This window comes from Homarus americanus, unplaced genomic scaffold, assembly GCF_018991925.1.
Source record: "Homarus americanus isolate GMGI-L3 unplaced genomic scaffold, GMGI_Hamer_2.0 scaffold23651, whole genome shotgun sequence".
NCBI lineage: Eukaryota > Metazoa > Arthropoda > Malacostraca > Decapoda > Nephropidae > Homarus > Homarus americanus.
This window is the reverse complement of record NW_024744190.1, coordinates 764,451-786,498: the sequence shown is the minus strand read 5'-3', so window position 1 is coordinate 786,498 and position 22,048 is coordinate 764,451.

Sequence of the window (22,048 nt, the reverse complement as noted above, 5' to 3'; positions counted from 1 at the left end):
ATTCATGTAAGTATAAGCATTTATATATTCGGTACTAGGGGTGTGTGTGTGTGTGTGTGTGTGTGTGTGTGTGTGTCTTTATTGTTGTCTATGATGTCGAAGGAATCCAGCAGACATTGAATATAATTCCTACAGAACACCTGAAATAACATAGGCCTTTAACTTTATATATCGTAACACACACACACACACACACACACACACACACACTTTTCAAGCTCTTTTCTTGAAATATATTCCTACTGTGCATTTTCCTACTATCTTATTATGAACTCATTCTTGTACACTTTCTAAATATAAAAATAACTACCTTACAGTGGCTAACTACCAATTATAGATAATTTACCTACTTTAATATACCGTCAATACTCTCCTAACTGAAAGGTTCATTTTCAGTTCGACTTTTTTTTTTCCTTTCCAATAAATTATGGGGTCAGGCTGTTGGTCGTCTGGGCTTAGACAGGTCAAACAGCGCCCCAGAGTGTACACGGTACTTAACTATCCATGGTCGCTGGATACACCTGGTTTTTCAACACACCTGATGAGCCGTGTTTTTCTTCTTGTAAGAAAGGAGTGAATTTTGTTGTTTATGGCGACGGTTGATGGGACAATGTTGGATAGAAAATACTGTTTTTATCACCTATTGAGAGGCGAACATTAACTGTAGGCGCAGCGCAGGTAGGCTCCGATAACACAAAAATTACACAGGTAAGGGCACCAGTTGTCAGCGCGCAAGACACCTACACGTGGTCTGTACTTCAGCAGTAACACGCCAGTAGTAAGTCAACATTACTATGACGATTGCAGGCATTACACACACAGGAAATATTATATATTGCATTATGGTGAGTAGCAGTTTGTGGCTCCTCGCTACCATCCTGACACATAAATTGTAGAGAATTTGTCCAGAGATGTGCAGGTTAGTTTATAGGGCGACGAGGTAGGACGGATATGATTACAGCTTTGCCCTATCTGAAAATGCAGGCCTTAGATTACACATTCCTTAAGTCTGGACCCTCACACATGTTGACGTGCAGGTGTTGTGTGTGTGTGTGTGTGTGTGTGTGTGTGTGGAGGCTGAGTCATTGATGGCCAGGTGTTGTGTGTGAAGGTTGAGTCATTGATGGCCAGGTGTTGTGTGTGAAGGTTGAGTCATTGATGGCCAGGTGTTGTGTGTGAAGGTTGAGTCATTGATGGCCAGGTGTTGTGTGTGAAGGCTGAGTCATTGATGGCCAGGTGTTGTGTGTGAAGGCTGAGTCATTGATGGCCAGGTGTTGTGTGTGAAGGCTGAGTCATTGATGGCCAGGTGTTGTGTGTGAAGGCTGAGTCATTGATGGCCAGGTGTTGTGTGTGAAGGCTGAGTCATTGATGGCCAGGTGTTGTGTGTGAAGGCTGAGTCCAGGTGTTGTGTGTGAAGGCTGAGTCATTGATGGCCAGGTGTTGTGTGTGAAGGCTGAGTCAGTGTTGCTCAGGTATTATTGTTGTCTAAGAATTGCAGGTATTTGATTATAGGTATTTATGTTGCTCTTGCTATTTTTTTATTTGAGCTTGAGGCAGGGAGGGATATATATGTACCAAGTTTGGTTGTAATATGAGAGAACAATTAAACTTTGCATGTGAACACGAATATATAAAGAGTCGTTTGAGTAAGGGATAATACAACATAATAGGCCTAAAAGCGCTAGCATTCTTCCTATACTAAGTTTTATTGAAACTATATCAGTTAAAAGTGAGTGAACTGGAACGCGAATGAAGAACGTAATCACATGATACTCCGCCATTTTATTTAGTGGAACACGAAAGGGGAGAGACCTGAGAAAGACATAACTATTGACTGTAAGTGACGTGCACTACAATCAAAATAAAAGTTACACAAAACAAAACGCTAAGAACAACAGGTTAAGACGAGACTGGAGGTACAGTACTAACACAACTTCTGCGGTATATATAAAAAACAACACGACGTATTAAGAGTGTTACTAAAATTATAATACTCGAGTTACATCATTGATAACGTGTATCTATGAGTAAAATAAAACTAGATACGGAACTTCTTGATTTTTTCTTTTATTTACCTTCGCAAAATTTCCACTAAGTATCCTTGTACAATATTGTCTATGTGTTAATAAAGTATATTATCTGGTTTACAGGTCGGTGTGTGACCATCCCGTCCGAGATGTCAACAAGGCGAAGCTCCACCGCCTCATGAGAGTGTTCTCCTTACAGTCAAGGCCCTAGACGCTGCCACAAGACACCACTATTACCTCCAAGGACACGTTTAAGACGCTCGAGTCCCTACAGCTTCGGTGGATGCTGTGTAATTTGAGTATCTCCTGAAGGTGGACACTTTAATATTACGTAAATATTGAGTCTTAAACAGATAGTGAATATTGAGTCTTAAACAGATAGTGAATCGGGATCGAAGACTAAGTCCCACAGGTAATCCCCACACAAGTCTTAATTACAGGTGTGCAGCATATAAGAGAAGGACAAACACTTAAGAAAAGACAATCTTCATAAAATATTGTAAAATATAATGTACATTTTATATTACGATCAACAATGGTATGTAATATTCTTTTTTTTTATAAAGATTTAATAACCAAGTCAGTTTTCTTTTCATAATAAGGAAATACAATTACAATATATTTCGCTCACAACAGATAATACCGTGAAGATTTACGAAGAATTTGTACTTGTGGGATGATGTTCTAAGTTGTTGTTTTGAAAGACATTTAGGAATTATGCTTGTTTCCGTTTTATCTCGATTGTGTTAAGAACTAATCAGGTATCCACACACTGTACCTTTAATCACGTGATGCGACGTTTCGGACACTAATACCAATTACTTCTTGTTGACACATTATGTATTGTTATAATTATACACACGTGAAATTAAGTCATAAATTAAAGAGATGAATTTAAAAAAAAAATATAAACTAAATAAATTATATGAATCCAATACAATCTACTTTTTACTGCCCTTCCTAATCTCTGATCGCTGTTATGAAAAAATTAAATAAAATTAAGTGTTACATTTCTGTTAATGTTATTTTCGTCTTTAAATGTACACATCAGTAATGAAAATTACTCTGGCAAACGTTCGCACCAGCAGCTTGTAAACACGCCTGTGAGCTTGTAAGCAGGGCTGTGCAATTGTTTTAAATACTTATATGAATTTGATTTTGCACATCATTTAATAAAATAGACAAAAGAAATTAATAAATAATGACAGGATTATATACATTAGCGAGACACACACACTCACTCTTGAGAACGGCTGATAGTTTTAATTGTTAGTCCCATGACGAACAGGTATATAGAACCCATTAACAAGTATGATACCAACCCACCTGTCCCCTGACTAACCCTTAATGAGTTTAATTAGAACGAATGCAGGTACGGAAATCATTGTTCATTTATGTAATGATAAACCGTATACACGATTTTGTTTTATAAAAACTCGTTCGAATAAAAATTTAAGACGACAATGACGTTAAAATTGACCGAAGAATAAAAATGAATCTCAGTCGTATTAAAAATTGCTCCCGAGAAAAACAAAACAACAACATATCTTACTGGTATTAAACTGCTCTCCGACGAATAAAAAAATCATACATTGAAATTGGCCTTAAAAATAAATACTTAAATGGCTATAAAAGCTGCCTAAGGAGCACATAAAACAAAATATATATAAACTGCAGCTACGATTTGTTTCTGTCTCACTGGTATTAAATTTTCCTTACGAATAAAAATCATAATCTCGACAATAAAAATGAACATATCACTAACATATGCCACTGCCCGTACAGATAAAAACCTCACTGGCAAATATAGAAATAAAACCTTACCAACATAAAAACTGGCTCTTACGAATAAAAATTAAGATCTCATTATAGCACTAACAAGGGGGTGTGACGGCAGGACGCAAGAGACGGACCTTTGAGATAGCGGGGCGTCTCTCTGAGTGTCTTGGTCACCTGTGTTCACTCATTAAGAGATGGGGGGCAGGTAGTGGAGGAGGGGTGGGGTGGAGGAAGGAGGGGGGGGTAGTGGTGGGGGGGTAGGGTGGAGGGGGGGTAGGGGGTGGGTGGAGGGGGGTAGTGGTGGAGGAGGGGTAGGATGGAGGAGCCTGGGTAGGATGAGGGTGGTGGTGGGTAGGATGGAGGAGGGGTAGGGTGAGGAGGGGTGGGGTGGAGGGCAGGGTGAGGATGAGGGGTGGTGGAGGATGAGGGGGGGTAGTTGGGGGAAGAGGAAGAGGGTGGTTGAAGGTTGGTGGGGATAGAGGAGGATGGGGTGAGAGGGAGGGGGTTGAAGAGGAGGGGAGGTGAGAGGGTGGTAGAGAGGGAAATGAGGGTAGAGTAGGGGGGGGGTGAGGATAGGGGGAGGATATTGTCTCTGTGGTGGAGTGAGAGGAGGGGGGGGAAGGGAGGCTCTTATCCTGCTTAATAAACGACCTACAGGATGTGAGGAGAGAGGATGGTCGTAGGATTAGTTAAGATGGACGACTTGTAGGATAAACCAGAGAAATAACTGGTAATTTTTATCGTAATTTTCATCACTCATGGCAGCCACTCATGGTAGTCATTCATGGTAGTCATTTAAGGTAGTTACTCATGGCAGACATTCATGGTAGTCATTTAAGGTAGTTACTCATGGCAGACATTCATGGTAGTCATTCTAGGTAGTTACTCATGGCAGCCACTCATGGTAGTCATTCAAGGTAGTTACTGATGGCAGACACTTATGCCACTCACTCATGGCACTCATTTAAGACATTCGCTCATGGCTGTTATTAATGGCAGGCACTTATGCCACTCACTCATGGCACTTATTTAAGACATTCGCTCATGGCAGTTATTCATGGCAGGCACTTATGCCACTCACTCATGGCACTCATTTAAGACACTCTTGGCAGTCACTCATGGCAGACACTTATGCCACTCACTCATGGCACTCATTTAAGACACTCATGGCAGTCACTCATTGCAGACACTTATGCCACTCACTCATGGCACTCATTTAAGACACTCTTGGCAGTCACTCATGGCAGACACTTATGCCACTCACTCATGGCACTTATTTAAGACACTCATGGCAGACACTTATGCCACTCACTCATGGCACTCATTTAAGACATTCACTCATGGCAGTTATTCATGGCATTCCTTCTTATAATTATTTTTCTAAATTTTTCTTCCTCAAATCTCTTCCTTCTTCGTCTATCTGTTATTATCATATTTATCATAATTACTTGGTCTCTTTCTTTTCCTATATTGTTTTTATAATTGGCTTTATACTAGTATGGTTTATGTATACTGTATATTTGCATTGTCTATATGAATCCTGAACTGCATACCTATATTGTCTACATACATGCTGAACTGTATACCTGCAATATCTACATACATGCTGAACTGTATATGTTTGGTGAGGAAGACGAGACGAGTAGAGGACAGGTAAGAGACAATATGAGAGGTGAAGCTCTTAAGAGACGTTGGAGAAAACGAGAACCTGAGAGGTAGAGATACTTTTTGTCTTGATTAACTCATGTACTTCCTTAGTTAATTCTCTGAAGGACAAAACAATACCTTATGTTTTTTTTTTCTACTCGGAGTCTGACACAACAGACACTCCGTCATTATTGTTTTTTTTTACTTTATGGATAAGGTTTTTATGTTTGTTTTTGGTCGTTCAATCTCACATCTGATAAACACTCGGCACTTGGAAGGTGAACCAGCCATTGTAAGGTTATCCATCGAAGGATTTATATGTCTCACTGAAGCGCGACGACGTACGTTGATTTAACCCGTAAGGTACACCTGGTTATTATCTCGTTACCGCACCTGGGTTAAATCACATCCATCGGCAGGTGTCGAGCCAGGGCACCGACTCCTTATGATTCATGTGGTCCTGGCGGAGCTGAACGTGGACTAAGGCGATGATTAAGGAGTTCCACCCCAGCGGTTTGGTGGGTCGCTGGTCCATTGGAGGCACAAAAGAGGCGTTCATGGTGCCATTGTGGGGAGAGGAGGGGAGAGGAGGGTCTCACTCACTCGGAGGCTGGACGGGGGGAAGTTTATACTCATTAAACGGGTCTTTCATGTGCCGATGTGTTCAACGAAGTCCATCTCAAGGACTGTCTGACTGACGTATAGGTTCATTCATCTCGGTCTTTTATTATCACCGTGTCCGAGACTCAACCTGCTGCACCACAAAACATTCAGCGCCGTCTACAGGAGCAGTTAAAAAGAGCTCACTTCTTAACACCTGAGATTCATACTCAATACAGACAGACAAAGAAACAACATCACACACCCACCATCGTCATTTCAATCAATTTTTTACTTTCCTTTGAGTTTTTGGTGAATTTTTGCCAACTGCTGCCATCAATGGTCAGTTAATTACGGCCCGTGGTAAAAAGATAACACTCATATGTTTGATGTCCAAAACAACTGAACGGGGAGAGGAAAAAAATCACTCCAGCATCACACTGAAGATACAGACATGAGGCGATACAGACATGATACGATACAGAAATGAAGCAATACAGACATGAGGCAACACCGTACAGACATGAGGCGATACACACACATGAGGCGATACAGACATGATGGGAATGAACGAGGTATATAAATTCGTTTCTCTGGCGCGTTGAATATACCACTAGCATTAAAAGAGTCACAACGAGAGAGAGAGAGAGAGAGAGAGAGAGAGAGAGAGAGAGAGAGAGAGAGAGAGAGAGAGAGAGAGAGAGAGAGATTACACAGATGACCAATTTTAGAAAGTTTGTAAGGAGAGACGTACGTGGAGGGTGTGAAGCCATCCATATGATTTTTCTGGTCCATAAACACGTGTTGAAATCTTCGAGGCGAGTAACCTATATACCATGACGCGTCTAAATTGCTTGTTAAGGTCAGCATTGCAAAGTAAGTGTTCTGCAACGTGGCTTCGTTTTCCTGAGTCCATTAACATATCTATTATACTGTGTACATGATATTTACTGTCGAGCAAAATAATAATGGGGAATTAATTTTTGCCTAGCCCCAGAAGAACAATTTGTTATACCTGCCAAATGTTAGTAATTATTGATAAGAATACACATTATTCAGGAAAAAAAAAATATTATACAAATAATTTGACTTTAATATAGAATAACAAGTACTTCAAAGGACATTTTTTATGGCTTTTATTAATGAAACTGCTACATATTTTTCTTCTGGTTTCGTGTGATAGGAAACAAATTTCAAAAGCTATATAAAACAAGAATTAAATTTTTACATAAATATCTAATATATTCAGACGATGTTCACGTTGTTATGAGGTTCTGAATGATGGTGTATTATTGTCCAGGGTAAACATAACATAACGTAACATAACAGTAATGATATCAATTCACTCTTAAGACAAGGAAGTTCAGTAATGGACCCATGACAGACGTGGTTAATGTTATCAGGAATAAATTATCTTCATCGTCCCGATAGTACAGTATCTTTACAGTGATAACGTCATAGCTGACTTGTAAACGTGAGTGACTAAACGATCACTAAACATGTTGTAGGCTCAGGTGTCATCAATTGCTACCAGATTCTCATTAAGTGAACTGTACAGGTGTGTCCAAGAGTTAATTAGTACAACAGATCGAGATTAATCCGTCAACCACACTCTGATTATTAGACAGAAGGTAACTGTCCAGGTGTCTCCAAGTGCCACCTAATGATAACATTAACGAACAGTACACGTCTTGACACCACTAAGAACAAACAATTGATGATGGAACAGGAGGGAGAGGTCAAAATGTTTCTACTAACCCAAACTATCCCACCTTGGCCCCTTGTGTACGGGGTCACTCTGAGCTGAATAAAATCGTCTGAAATGGCGCCCCCGTAGAGAAGGAGTTGAACATCGAAGCTGGATATCGGTTTATAAGATGTTGTAGAGTTCTTCACCTCGCTATTGTGACAAACTGTAGCCATAAGGGACACATTGTAAAAACAACAACAGCAACTCATATTCTGGTGACTATTTGGATGCAATGATTGAAAAGAGGGAAACTTTTATCACTGAAAAATAATAAGGCATTGTGTGAAAATCCTTCGACCTGATTACGTAATCTGGAAGCTGATTAGAAAGTCCGTCTAAGATAGTGAAAGGAGATTACTGGTAGCGAATAGGACTATAAAAGCCTCTTATACATATATGTTTGACTAGCCGTTCATATGACTGACAACCGCATCCACCTCAACCTAACCTAACCTAACCTAACCTCGACAGTTGGTTTTAAACTCGAAGAAATGCAACTCGTTTAGAATTAGTTGAGTAATCATAAACACTACAATTATATAGGTGACCAGGTAGTTCAGGTGACCAGGTGGTAGTCCAGGTAAGCTCTCCTCCTCGATACGTAAGTGGACTACAGGTTACCCAAAACACACCTCCAAAAACCTTAAGAATTTCCAAGTGATTTTTCAGCATCCTCACCACATGTTCTTAGTCTTTATAAGTCAAGAAGTAAATTGTTAAATCTTACGCTCGTCAGTCATGATAAGTGATTGCCGAGGAATAACCTGGAGGAATAATGGGAGATGCAATTATGAGCGTAAGAATCTGCTTTCTACTTCACTGAGTTTTTGTCAGTACCGCAGCCTATCTCCCAGACGTACTGATGGTAAAAACTAATGCCGCGCTTCTCCCTTAAATTACTTTATTTTTTTTTTTACTGACACTATTCTGAAGTCCGTTAATGTTTAAGATCTCTCTCTCTCTCTCTCAATAGTTTTGATGGGGAACGAGAATGAAAACCAATGTGGGAAGAAAAAGTATTAGCTGAAGTGACCGAGGGAGTCTAAATATGGATTGGTCTGTTCCGGGGAGGATGAGAAGCGGCGACAAAAGAGTGAGATGATGAGGAAATAAAGTAGTCAGCCATCACACGTTCACCTCGACATGAACAAGCCGTCAGTACCATCACTTTACCACAACAACCTGTCTTTTATAGGTTTTCTACGCTACCAAAACTAGCAATAGGATCACTCTTCATAAATGACACAGCCATCCACGTAATCTCTCCACGTCATCTTTGGTCTCTACATGTTAAAGTCTCCACACTGCAATCCTCTACGTCTCTGAACAAAATCTCCACAATTCCATGTCACTCTGAACTTCAATAAGCAAGTATTTACATATGTGACTCAGGTAAAACAGGTGTAAGTCAACAGAGGTGTCCTACAGAGGGTGAAGGGGAAGGTCAATGTCGGGTATCAAACTCTTGTCCCAGACTTTACCGAAGCTAAAAGTTGTTTATTCTACGACAGGTGACGGCGTCTAAGTCTCTCTCTTGTTTCTTGCTCTGTGGTGGAGGGAGGAGGGGTACAGGGGGGAAGGATGGGGTAAGGGAGGGGAGAAGGAAAAAGATTAAGGAGAGGGCGAAGAAGATGAAAGAGAGAGTGAAGGAGGAAGAAGAGGAGGAACAAGAACCGTGGACCATGACAAGAGTAAATTAAGCGATCTGGTCTGGTTCTCCACCCCGAGTAACACAAAACACTAAGGTCTTCCATGCGTCCTGCACAGTCCTCTGGGATGCTTGGCCTTCATCAGAGAACCTTCCTCTCCTTGTAAAGAACGATGAAGGAACTTAGTTATGTACGTAATTAATATTGAGAGAGAGACCAAGCTGTGCTTTTATCATGTCATCACCCTGAGGCAAATCATAATATATTATGATTGTGATGATAATAAAAATGAAGATTAATGAAGATATATATAACTGTCATGATAACAAAAGACAATAAATAACCAGCGAACAGCTACTGAAAACAATCCATTTCAAACCTCATAGTGACGGACGACTTTGGTTACTAATTAAATGAGAATGGCCAGAGATTTAACGTGTCATAAAATCTTTCATATATTGGAAAGTTTTTGCAGTTCCCTGTTGAGACACAGAAACATAAAGTGGTAATAAATAACTAACACCTGTGGCTAAGCATTTAAATATACCTGGCTTCTGGTGGAGACGCTGCAGGAGGAGGAGTACACCTGTAGGAGACACTGAACATGGTGTTTTGTTTATTATTTTGTTAACACGAACGTTGGCCTTTGACTGACTACTCCAGATGTTATATTCTAAATTTCTTCTAAATGCTTAGACTTAAATCGTGATTACGTAACTAACAAGATAAAATAATTAATAAAAAACAATAAAAAATAAATTTCAACATTAATTACATACTTGTTAGGCAGTGTCTTGTGATTGAGTCTTGACTGTATAGATTAAACAATAAGAGTAATAAAAGCTTAATATACAGAGGGTTAAGATCACTAACACATTAATCACGGATACAAAAAAAATTATCTTGCACAGGTCCCCTTAGTCTTATATACGCTGCGTGTAGTAAATAATAATAATAATAATAAACAGCATCAATATGGATTAGAAACCAGGTAGTAAGAGGCGTGTGTGCGTGTGTGTGTGTGTGTGTGTGTGTGTGTGTGTGTGTGTGTGTGTGTGTGTGTGTGCGCGCGCGTGTGTGTGTTTCCATCGGTACGTCAACCTCTCCTTGTCGCTTTCAACATTTGTCTGAAACCACTTTTGTCCTTCCTTCTTCGGGTTTCAGCATCCCAGGACCTACACCTTATAGTTATGAGAGAAAGAATTAAAGAGGGAAAGACTCCTGAGCATTAAGATGTCGATAATAATAAAAATGTAATTATTTACAAGTGTCTTCTACATCTCTGTTATTGTCTCTCCTAAGGATTAATTCACCATAACTGATCGTAAGTAGATGCTCCTTCCTAGTTACTTCTTGTTAGTTATCTGCCGACGGCTTCTTGTTATGGGTTGGTGGTTGGGATTGTCTCTTACAGTTGATTTGTTAAATTTGGATCAAATGACTTTCTTGCGGGTTTTTTTTTTTTTTTTACTCCTGACTACTTGGGTAATCTGCCCCCACAGGTGAGTGATTTGATGCTAGGTAAATAATTGTCTTTTATGAATCTAGGGAAAAAGCTTTTCCTGAAAGAAATTTAGTTTTGAGCCACCCTAAAAAAGCACTACTACTACTACTACTTTGCTGTCGCTCGGAATCGAGTATGACGATCATCCAGGTATGATACAATGATATGAGTTATTTGGGATGTCACCTTCATTGGTTAGTTTTGAGGTGGCTAAAGAGGCCGATACGGGACCGGCAAAGCAGATCACATGTTGCACCTGTTGAGGGCTATATCTAGTGCGGGAGGGGCAGCGGCAGCGTCTTTCCAACGTTGACGCTTCTCTGCCTCGGTTTGCAGTCGGGCTAACTCGAAAGTATTGACTCCTTCTCGTGTGGTGCTCCCCCAAGCGTTACGATGTGGAGTAATCGTCTCCCAGGTGAGGGGATCGATTTGGAACTTTTTCAGGTTTGTCTTCAGACTATCCTTATTACCTTATCAGTTGCCCGCGCGCACACGCACACGCACGCACACACACATTTTAAGTTAGCTCCTATAAAGTTGTTTAGTTTCTGCCACCCCACCCCCCCCCCGCAAAAAAAAAGACTTCAGTTGAGGGCCTCACTACACAACGTATCAAGGAATATAATGTATATATATACTCTGTTATGTTCACCCAACCGCGAATTTTATGCCTCCTTGATATTAGTTTATGAATAGTCAGTCTCCATAATGTACAGGCGAGTGACTTTGTTTGAAGCCTGACTGTGTTCTCGGGCCGTGTAAGGCAGATTGAGTTGTTGTGAAGCTTGAATCATTTTATACAGTGTACGATTTGAACCATCAGTCACCTTTAATTGAACCACCGTGTGTGTGTGTGTGTGTGAGAAAGCTTAAAACATTATTTGTGAGTGACTATGATGAGAATATCCATAGCATTAACCACTGAGCGATTGTTATAATTTTTCACAACTGACAGTGAATTTTTACTTGTCCCCTTCACACGATTACACTGAGGATTCGACAATATTCAAAGCTCAATTATAGGCTCTATTAGGAACAAATGAAATAATAACACAAGAGGAGCCGACAATCTTATACATAGAGGAAAAAACTTTTCTCATTTTCTGATTTGTACTTATGATTTGTATACTGTAATTCGCCACTACTCTCTAAATCCTGGGGCGAGAGCGAGTGTTGGGTGTACGGTCTTCACCCCACTCCGCCACTGACTTCTCTCTCTACTGATGGTTCAGTAGAGCGGAATACGGAAACAATTTGGATAGAATTAATCGATGGTAGGGAAAAAATAATCACAGGAGTAATATATAGACCTCCTAATCTTGATAGAGTTAATGAGCGATTTATTTGGGATGAAATGCACAGGGCTTCCATACACAGGAAAGCCTGTATAGTAGGTGACTTTAACTTTAGCCAAATAGACTGGATTGACCTTACGGGTAACTCAGAATCAGAGGATTTTCTTGAAACGATCCAGGACTGTTTCCTAAGCCAACATATAACCGAACCCACCCGGGGTAATAATATACTCGATTTAGTTCTGTCAAACAGAGAAAACCTCATTAGTAATGTCGAGGTAGGGAACTTGCTAACAGCGATCACAAAGAAATAAGATTTAAATTAGAATTTCAGGGCAGCGGCAAGGAAAATTCCATTAAAGTCCCAGATTTCAGAAGGGCAAATTTGATAGTTTCAAGAGGCAGCTGAGAGAAGGGGTATCACGCTTGGGGGTAATTACGTGACCTCACACAATGTACCCAAAGGAAGGCTATAGGTAGGAGAATAAATCGTGGTGAAGTTTACCTCCGAGATTATTATAAGGTATTGGCCGGTAGGGTTAAGACCGAGATAAGAAAAGCAAAGAGGAATAATGAATTGAAGGTAGCAAGGGAGGCGAAGTCAAACCCTAAGGGATTCTTTCAAATGTATCAAACTAAAACACGCGAAAAGATTGGACCAATACAGTCAGACACCGGCGAGCTAACTGATAACGACGGAAAAATGAGCAATAATTAAGCTGAATAAATATTTTTCAACAGTTTTCACCACCGAAAATTTAAACATGATACCCGAGGCACCGACTCTATTCAGAGATAGTGAAGAAAATAAATTAAGCGAGATAGTAGTGACTAGTAACGATGTTAGTAAGCAAATAGACAAACTAAATCCTAATAAGTCACCAGGTCCCAATGAGATATTTGCCAGAGTATTAAAGGAATGTAAGGAAGAGCTTAGTATGCCCTTAGCAAAGTTGTTTAACATGTCCTTAAAAACGGGTGGAGTACCAAAATCCCTGAGGATAGCGAATGTAACACCAATTTTCAAGAAGGGAGATAGATCACTATCCTCTAACTACTGTCCAATCAGTCTAACATTCAATTTTAAGCAAATTACTGGAAGCAATCATTTCAAATTCTATTCGAAATCACCTGGAGAAGCACAAGTTGATCAATGATTCCCAACATGGATTCACAAGCGGGCGTTCATGTCTAACTAATCTATTAACATTCTTTTCATCTGTTTTCGAATCAGTGGACAAGGGGCACAATTATGATGTGGTATATCTCGACTTTAGCAAAGCCTTCGACAGAGTCCCCCACGAAAGACTAATAAGAAAGGTAGAAGCACATGGCATTAAAGGTAATATTCTAAAATGGATTAGGGTGTGGTTACAGGACAGGAAACAGCAAGTGAGCATTAAAGGCACTAAATCCCATTGGAGCAACGTCACTAGTGGAGTTCCCCAAGGCTCAGTACTTGGACCATTATTATTTATTATATACAGCAACATAAGTAAATTTGCTGATGACACTAAAATAGGGCATGTAATTAAATCTGACGAGGACTCCGCAAAACTACAGGAAGATCTAAACAAATTTTTCGAATGGTCAGAAAAATGGCAGATGAAATTCATTGTGGACAAATGTAAAGTACTCAATATAGGAGATGTAAACGGAAACCAAATACCAGATGAACAACGATGTTATTGAGAAATTCGACTGCGAGAAACATTGAGGAGTAATGATAAGTAGGAATCTTAAGCCAAGTAAACAATGCGTATTTGCTCGAAACAAGTACTTGGGTTCATACAAAGGAGTGTTAGTTACAAGTCTAGCGAAGTCATCCTAAAACTATATCTTGCACTTGTGAGACCTCACTTGGATTACTCGGTTCAATTCTGGTCACCGTATTACAGAATGGATATAGAATCCATGGAAAGAATTCAGAGGAGAATGACAAGAATAATCCCGGATATTAGAAACCTTGAGTACAGAGACAAGTTAAAGCATCCGAATTTGCACTCCCTTCTTATGTTCTTAATACCGACCAAGACCGATCATCCACCACCCACAAGACAGTCTCTGATGGCAGGAAGCTAACTTATGACAGCTCTCAAACATAATATCAAATACCATAATCAGTGAAAACCAGTATTAGAAGAGAAGGTCTTGTGACGTAGACACTTGATCACAGAAAATGGTAAGTTTTCTTCCACGATGTTCTAATGGCAGTCTCTTGGATGTGAGGACCGAGAATGACGGAGTGGCTAGGAGTACTGAGTAAGGTAGGTGACCGGAAGTTCATATTTCTCACGAGAGAGAGAGAGAGAGAGAGAGAGAGAGAGGCTCATATATGGGCCAGTGTGGTGCTGGACTCTTGAGCTAGACTACAGGCTCTGGGGGAAGCCTGTATGTCCACAATTCGTGACGCTACGATTATAATTTGCATCTTATCTGTACTAAGAAGGTATGGTAACCTACGTACTAGTTGGCATTTACTTAACTAGTTTTTTGACCATCATCGTAAAGGGTTGAGACTGAATGTAGTGTTATAGCTGGCCTTTCACTTTAGACATACTAATTTGAATAATATTTTTGTTTTTTGTTTTCAAGTTTGCCGAAGGTAAAAAAAGGTGATTTTGTTATTTATGATATGAAGTATTGGACAACAACAATTTCATATATTAAACGCTGAGGCATTTTGCCGCTTTAAAACAACTGAAATAAAAGTACTTAATAAGGTTCTCTCAAAGCGAACTCTAGACGATTGAATCTGCTCGTCCGTCGATTCAGATTTGCAAAACGATATTGACATACTGTACTTATCTGACTCACAAACAAGAGACGTTCTTATTAACTTTTACCAATAAATTCCACTGATTTATATTTCTCTACGTCGAAAAAAACAAGACTTTTACTTTTGATTTAGAGCAACACTTTTTTTTTTTAGAATATACTTCTAGGTTATGTGCAGTGATACTAAAAGGTAAACAGAGTGATACTAAAAGGTAAACAGATCAGCCAACCATAAAAGCCGCCGACATTGTAGAGCTTTTGACCTCCGCGGAGACAAGGATACCCAGGTGGAGCGTAACTCAAGCGTTAGACTCAGCCCTCAGTGGGTACACACCTTATCTGATGACAACTCGCCTTACTTTCTGGATTTAAGGTCGCAAAAAATACAGAAAACTCACCTAAAACCCACTTCTGTAATGTAACGAGTCTCGTGTGTGTGTGTGTGTGTGTGTGTGTGTGTGTGTGTGTGTGTCGTGTGTTTGAACTTGTTTATAGTTCCTCTTCAGCGAGGGGATGTCTAGACACATTGGGAAGGAGAATAATAATCCACAATTATCCCCCGGACTTGTAACCCATCTTGGACGGGATGACTCGGGTGCTGATCGTCGGGGGAGGCATCACGCACGGCTGGCCAATAAAAGCGTCTTGATGGGGGAGGATATATATTGGCCACAACATCTTTCCGCCTCCTGCTGGCTGCCGACACATGCACGGTCCTCAGGCAGGTAATGAGTTGTGACTGAGAATGCAGGGGGTGACTGTTCAACCTGAGGGCGTGGCTGCTGGGACAACAAAGACCTAGGCGACAGTGGCAACACCCTACTTCCACTTGAAACACGTCACAGGAGGTAATATATTGGCCTGACTGTGAGTGTCTGGCTTCGCTATGTCTTGTGAAGTGTGTAATTTGGTTTGTATTCTTTTATGGCCGTACGAGACCGTCCACCATCATCAGTCACGCAGAGATTCAGAGCCAAGGAAGACTTGTATATATACTAGAGGCGTTCTTCAAGTCTGCCTCAATCCGAACCTAAGTGAAAATGAATAATGAATATAAATAAATAAACAAATGAAGCGATAAAAACCCTAACAGACAATCAAATACGACGTCCCACACGAAATAAAATCTGGTAAAATCTCAGTAATCGCAGGAGTAAGGTGGTCACTCTTAGCCGTGAAATATGCATCAAGATCGGGTTATAACTGTAGAAGATCCGGTGTGAGGCTTTTTTAGGTAACCTTTTGAGCATGACCTTTGATAGCCCTTGCCTATGTCGACCAGGTATAAAAATGTCGTCAAGAACAGTTCAAGAGGTGTGAACACTGTAACAAGAATGAGGTCGTGGTTTATGGTGATCTATGAACTTGTCTAATACTGATCTATAAACAGCTCAACTAGGTGTGGAATCTCTCGAATCAATCACCAAGCGTCAGTCACCCCCATGTTTCTACTACCTCGTTATTGTTTACACCTGACGCGCACCTGTTGATTCGGAAGGTCATGGCGGGGGTCTCACACACACACACACTACTGTAGGTGAAGGTGATTCGACTTAACCCTTTAGTGATTCACAGACGTTCCAATCCCATATCACCTACAGGTTTATAGGATCGATTCAACTCGGAAGACGCTACTGAATATCAAGTAACTTATGTAATTATTTATTCTATGAGGTGTTTCTTTCAAACTAATATAATAACCAAACAAACAAGAAGAGTCAAGAATATTAACCAGCCTCATTAATGTATGTTTCTTAATTTCCAGGACCTAGTTGTCATGTTCAGTTTACGACAACAACAACAGCATCTCACGTTAGATACTACTCTCTCCCTGATATCCTTACCTGGTGGGCACTATCAACCACCAACACAAAGGCCATAAAAAAACGATACCTGAACTAATTACAAGACTAATTTCCTTGATTTTTTATTTTTACATGTTGATTTATCTGTTTCTTTCTTACAATTTACTTACCGAAAAATAGTAAACTACATATATAAATTTTTTTTTTTTTAAATCTTGTCTTTGTGTAAATGGTTTTGTAAAATGTAGGTACGACTTATAGGAACAACAACTTCATTTTCTACAACTTGAAATGTCTGTTTTCTACCAATTGATTCCATAAAATAAGTTTATTATAAGTAAACAAATCGGTAAAAGTTCTGTATAATGTATTTACAAATAACAAAAATAAAACCCCGTTATTTTTACACCCTGAGTGGTAATATTTTTTAACCATATGATTATATAAATTTTGAATCGCATTTCATAAATAAAGATCAAAATGCTTTACTAAAATATAAATAGTAATTGTGAGTTTAAATAAAAATAAATAGTGTTGACATGTTGACCCCTGAGATCTTCAACACCCCTGACAAGCAACAGTAAGCTGTCTCTCTCACCTAAGATCAATATTTCCATTCTTTTCCCCGTGTAAATTTATTCCACTGCCACACCTACGTTAAAATGATTGAAGAAGCTGTCAAGCGATAAGATTTAAGAAACATGAGCTTCGTTCATTATTGAGAAGGCTTCCTAAACATGGTGTTATGTTGGAGATCAGTGTGCCAGCTATCTCCCTGCGACCGAGGCCGGGTAATGGTGAGATCTCAGGCCGATAAGATTACGGATCTTAATGCCTCTACTGGAAGGTTTTACCACAGCGATCTTTATCTCTTAAGCTAGAGAGAGCTAAATCTTTATCCCCTTCCCCTCCCTCTCTCCCCCTTCCTTACTTACTCTCCCTTCAGCCCTTCCATTAAGAGACGGACTGGAAAACTAAGACCAGCTTAGTAAACAACATCAGCTGATCTAAGAAGTAAACAAAGGAGTCGTGCGTCTGGTAGTGGGGTGAAGATAATATCAAAATAGCAGTGAGGAGAAGATTCTGGTTTAAGCTTCTACCTCACTTCCTCTTTATTTCGTCTCCTTTAAAAAAGAAAGATTTAAGGTAAAACTTATCCTCCTCTTCCTGATTATTTTTTTATACGAGGAAGACTTCGGGTAAATTTCCTTCTCTCTTCCTCGTTTTTTTTACTCCTCTTCGTTCCCCCTTGACATTTTATACTCAAAGGCAATAAATAAATTACGGAATAAAGCAAAAAATAAACTGAATAAGTATTAATAGCTAACGGAGGGGGCGGGGGGTGACCTTAAGCAACTCGAGGGAAATATCAACGATTAACTTTAATAATTCTTAAAAAAAAAAAAATAAGATCACTGATACGAGTTTAAAATTATTGGGATTCGAACCTTTGTCTCGAAATAAAAGCTGTGTTAGTTACAATACCACTTGCATCTTCTTTATTTATTCTCTTGAGGTATTATGGGAATCTGTTCAGGGCAAGAAGAGTTCCAACGACCCAGTGGAAAGGCCAAGGACTCGGTATCAGTATAAACAAATATGTAAATAAAGTCAAAGTGGATCCCGTTGAAGGAACAAGATCACACAAAAGACAATAGAGACTGGTGTATGATGTATTAAATGTCTATGTTGATCTACGGAATTTAGAACTTTTGTGTATTCTGGTGTATGGAATGATGTGTATGGTGTATGTTGGTTGGAGGAGGGTAGGTGTTTAACTCCCTCCCTCCCCTCGCGAATACAGTGTCATCATACGCAAGAGAATTGGCTATCGTATTCAAAGGGTTAAGACATCGTACTCGAGGGATGAAGTCATTGTACTCAGACAATTAAGTCATCATACTCAAGGGATTAATATATCTTACTTCGTGGACTAATTCAATGTACTCACAGGACTGCCATCATACGCAAGAGGTTAAATACCAATCTTAGTGATATAATTCCTGTCTTTTAAATAACACTTCTATAGCACAAACCTATTTCTTATTCTTCAGTCATATTGTGCTATGGTGGTATATAAAACAGACCCAAATAGGTGAGGTGAGGTGAGGCGAGGTTAAGTTAGGTTAGGGTGAATGAATAAATAGGCGCCGCTGAGGGAAATACATTCTGTTGTGTGAAAATGCAGTGGACGTTCTCAAATGGTTAAGGAATCGAAATGGAATTATATTGTGTACAGTACATACAGGCGAGACATTTTCTAGCGGTAGTTAACACAGAGGAATGTTATCTAGTTTTCTGGAGGTGGAGCCTCTCTCTCACACTACAGCCAGGTAGGAGGAACATGGTGTTGGTGAGGTGTATGAGAGAAACTATGATGTGGACGTTTCATGTGCAAGAAAAAAGCAAGACTAGCGAGGTTATCCTAAAACTTATCTTGAGCTTGTGAGACCTCACTTGGATTACGCAGTTCAGTTCTGGTCACCGTACTACAGAATGGATAGAGAATCTCTAGAAAGAATTTAGAGGAGAATGACAAGACTAATCCCGGGCATTAGGAACCTTGAGTACAGAGACAGGTTAAAGCATCTTAAATTGTACTCCCTCGAGAGAAGTGGAGTGAGGAACGATATGATCGAGGTGTATAAATGGAAGTCAGGGCTGAACAAAGGTGACATAACATAGGTACTCAAACTATCCAACCAGGAGCAAACTCGTAGGAATGGTTTTAAATTGTACAAATTTAGATTTAGACGCAAGATAGGTTAACATTGATTTAGAAATAAAGTAGTGGATGAGTGGAAAAAGTTACCAAACATCATCATTAACTCGAATACGCTGGATAGCTTCAAATATAGGTTGGATGGATATATAATCAATAGAGGTTGGGTGTAAACGGGACTGCCCAGTATGGGTCAATAGGCTCGCTGCAGTTTCTTCCATTCTTATGTGCTTATGCTCTCTGGTGATGGCTGGGAAAAGGTTAAACATTCTCCAACTGTATGAACGGTGAAGTGGGGACGTTCTTTAGTGGTGGTGATGGTGGACCACGTGTTGATAAAATGTGTGAATGTGTTACTGTATGGTCTGAGCTGAGAATGTTATGGCACCTCCGTCGGTAGCCAGCTGGGCTGAGGCAGGTCCTTGAGAGGACAAATAGCAAAATAATAAATATACAGATACAACAAAACAAAAATAAATTTATTGTCTTTAGGAACAGTTCATAGGTAGCAGAAAAACATTTACCTCGATGACTAACGATTAATGTTGGGTAAAATGTTTTCTAATTGGGATACAGTTGATTTTACTTGTATTTATTTATTTATTTATTTTCTTATTGAAGGGATTTCCATGGACGAGAGGTAAAGTCAGGTATAGAGTAGAGCTGGAAGATTCTAAGTCAGGTATAGAATAGAGGTGGAAGGTTCTAAGTCAGGTATAGAGTAAGATGGAAGGTCCTAAGTCAGGTATAGAGCTGGAAGGTTCTCAGTCAGGTTTAGAGTAGAGCAGGAGGGTTCTAAGTCAGGTACAGGGTATAGCTGGAAGGTCTAATACTCGGGTGTGGAAAGGCTGCTGTAACCTCCCATAACCTCGCGTGTCACCTTCAATATACGACTTATATACAACTACTGAGGAACAGAAATGATAAGTTAACGTTCAATAATTTTAAAGAAACTTTTTTTGTGGATAGTTGACCTTAATATCTAACACATTAAGCAATTATGAAGCATTTTTTTTATGTTTCAGCTAAAGTAATTACAATCTAAAATTACCAATATATTTTAGACAGTGATATAAAATAGAATGGATTTAATACAAAGCGTTGAATAAGAGACCGAAATTGCATTGCTTGACCTCAGGACTGGATACGATAAGCCGTTTTGGTCAGCTCGAGTCATTCATCTCTACCACTCTAAGGTTCATTAATTAGTTTTTATACACAGCGTGAGGACACCTTTGTGCTTCAGTGTGTTTGTGTTGTCGACCAGCCTTCATCTTACCCCTAGATGCTTTTACTACACTAAATGTAATATGCTCTTAATTCACAATCTTAACAACAGTGTGATTGGATAAATATTTTATTACGATGACTATTATGAAGCGCTTGAGTACCTGTGTCCCTTTAGTGGCAGATATTAGTGTCAGTTTGAGTGTAAGGCAAAGTTTTTGTTTGATATATTTATGTTAACATCTAAATTAAAGCGCCACCTTTATGGTACTGTCACGATATGGGACTTACTTGACCTGTACTTTAAAGACAAACCAGTATTTCCTTTGATAATTCTTAACAAACTCACCGATTCTAATTGTCTGACACATACAGACAGTAGGATACAGATATTGATGTAATGTCACAGATATACAGTTATGCATAAGTATACATCCACTAATACATAAGCAAAGGATAATATACACCATACCGTCCAGGCAGGTGTTTATTCACCGTCCCTAATGACCTCAGTAACCAAGGTGAGTAAACCAAAAGAATGATAACAAGAACAAGTGTTTACCCAAGCTCGTGCTGACGCATCGTCCTATCATAAATTAATCGTCCCTTCAAAAGCACAAACACAGGCTCAAGCAAGCGTGAAATTCAATTTGTCTCTTACGACACAAACAGACCCGAGTACCAGCGGAGACGGGCGAGGCTTCCTTTGGCGGTATACCACTCTCCCCCCCCCCAAGTGTCCACGGGGCCAGGTGACAAAATTCCGTCCTTTTAAGATTTCTCCTCTAGCTAATCTCTTTCTACCTGGTAATTTATCCTATTTTTTTTATTTACACCTTAATCAACTTCTCCTTAATCAACATCCTCAGTTTCCACCCCAGCATCTTTATATTAGTCTAAGGTTGTTCTTCATTTCCTGGCTATATTTTTACCTTTAAATACTAAAACATTCTGTCAATCTATGGTTTATATTTCCCAATTTATAAGGATATTCCTATATACCTGTTTAATGTACAGTATACTAGTTATCTTTCCTGTAAGCTTATGCTAGGCCATGTAATTTCTCCTTCTTGTGCTTCTTATCATTCTCTTACAATCTCAGAGTTCAGTTGATTCCGGCATGATTTTATTGTCCGTGTATCTCTTGTTCTACCTTCCGTCTTGTTTCTGCAGGTTACAGGTGCGTCTATATTGTTCTTCATAACTACTGTCTCTATCTCTCTAAACCTTTCATTTAACTACTGTTCTTAATTCTTCGTTTTCTT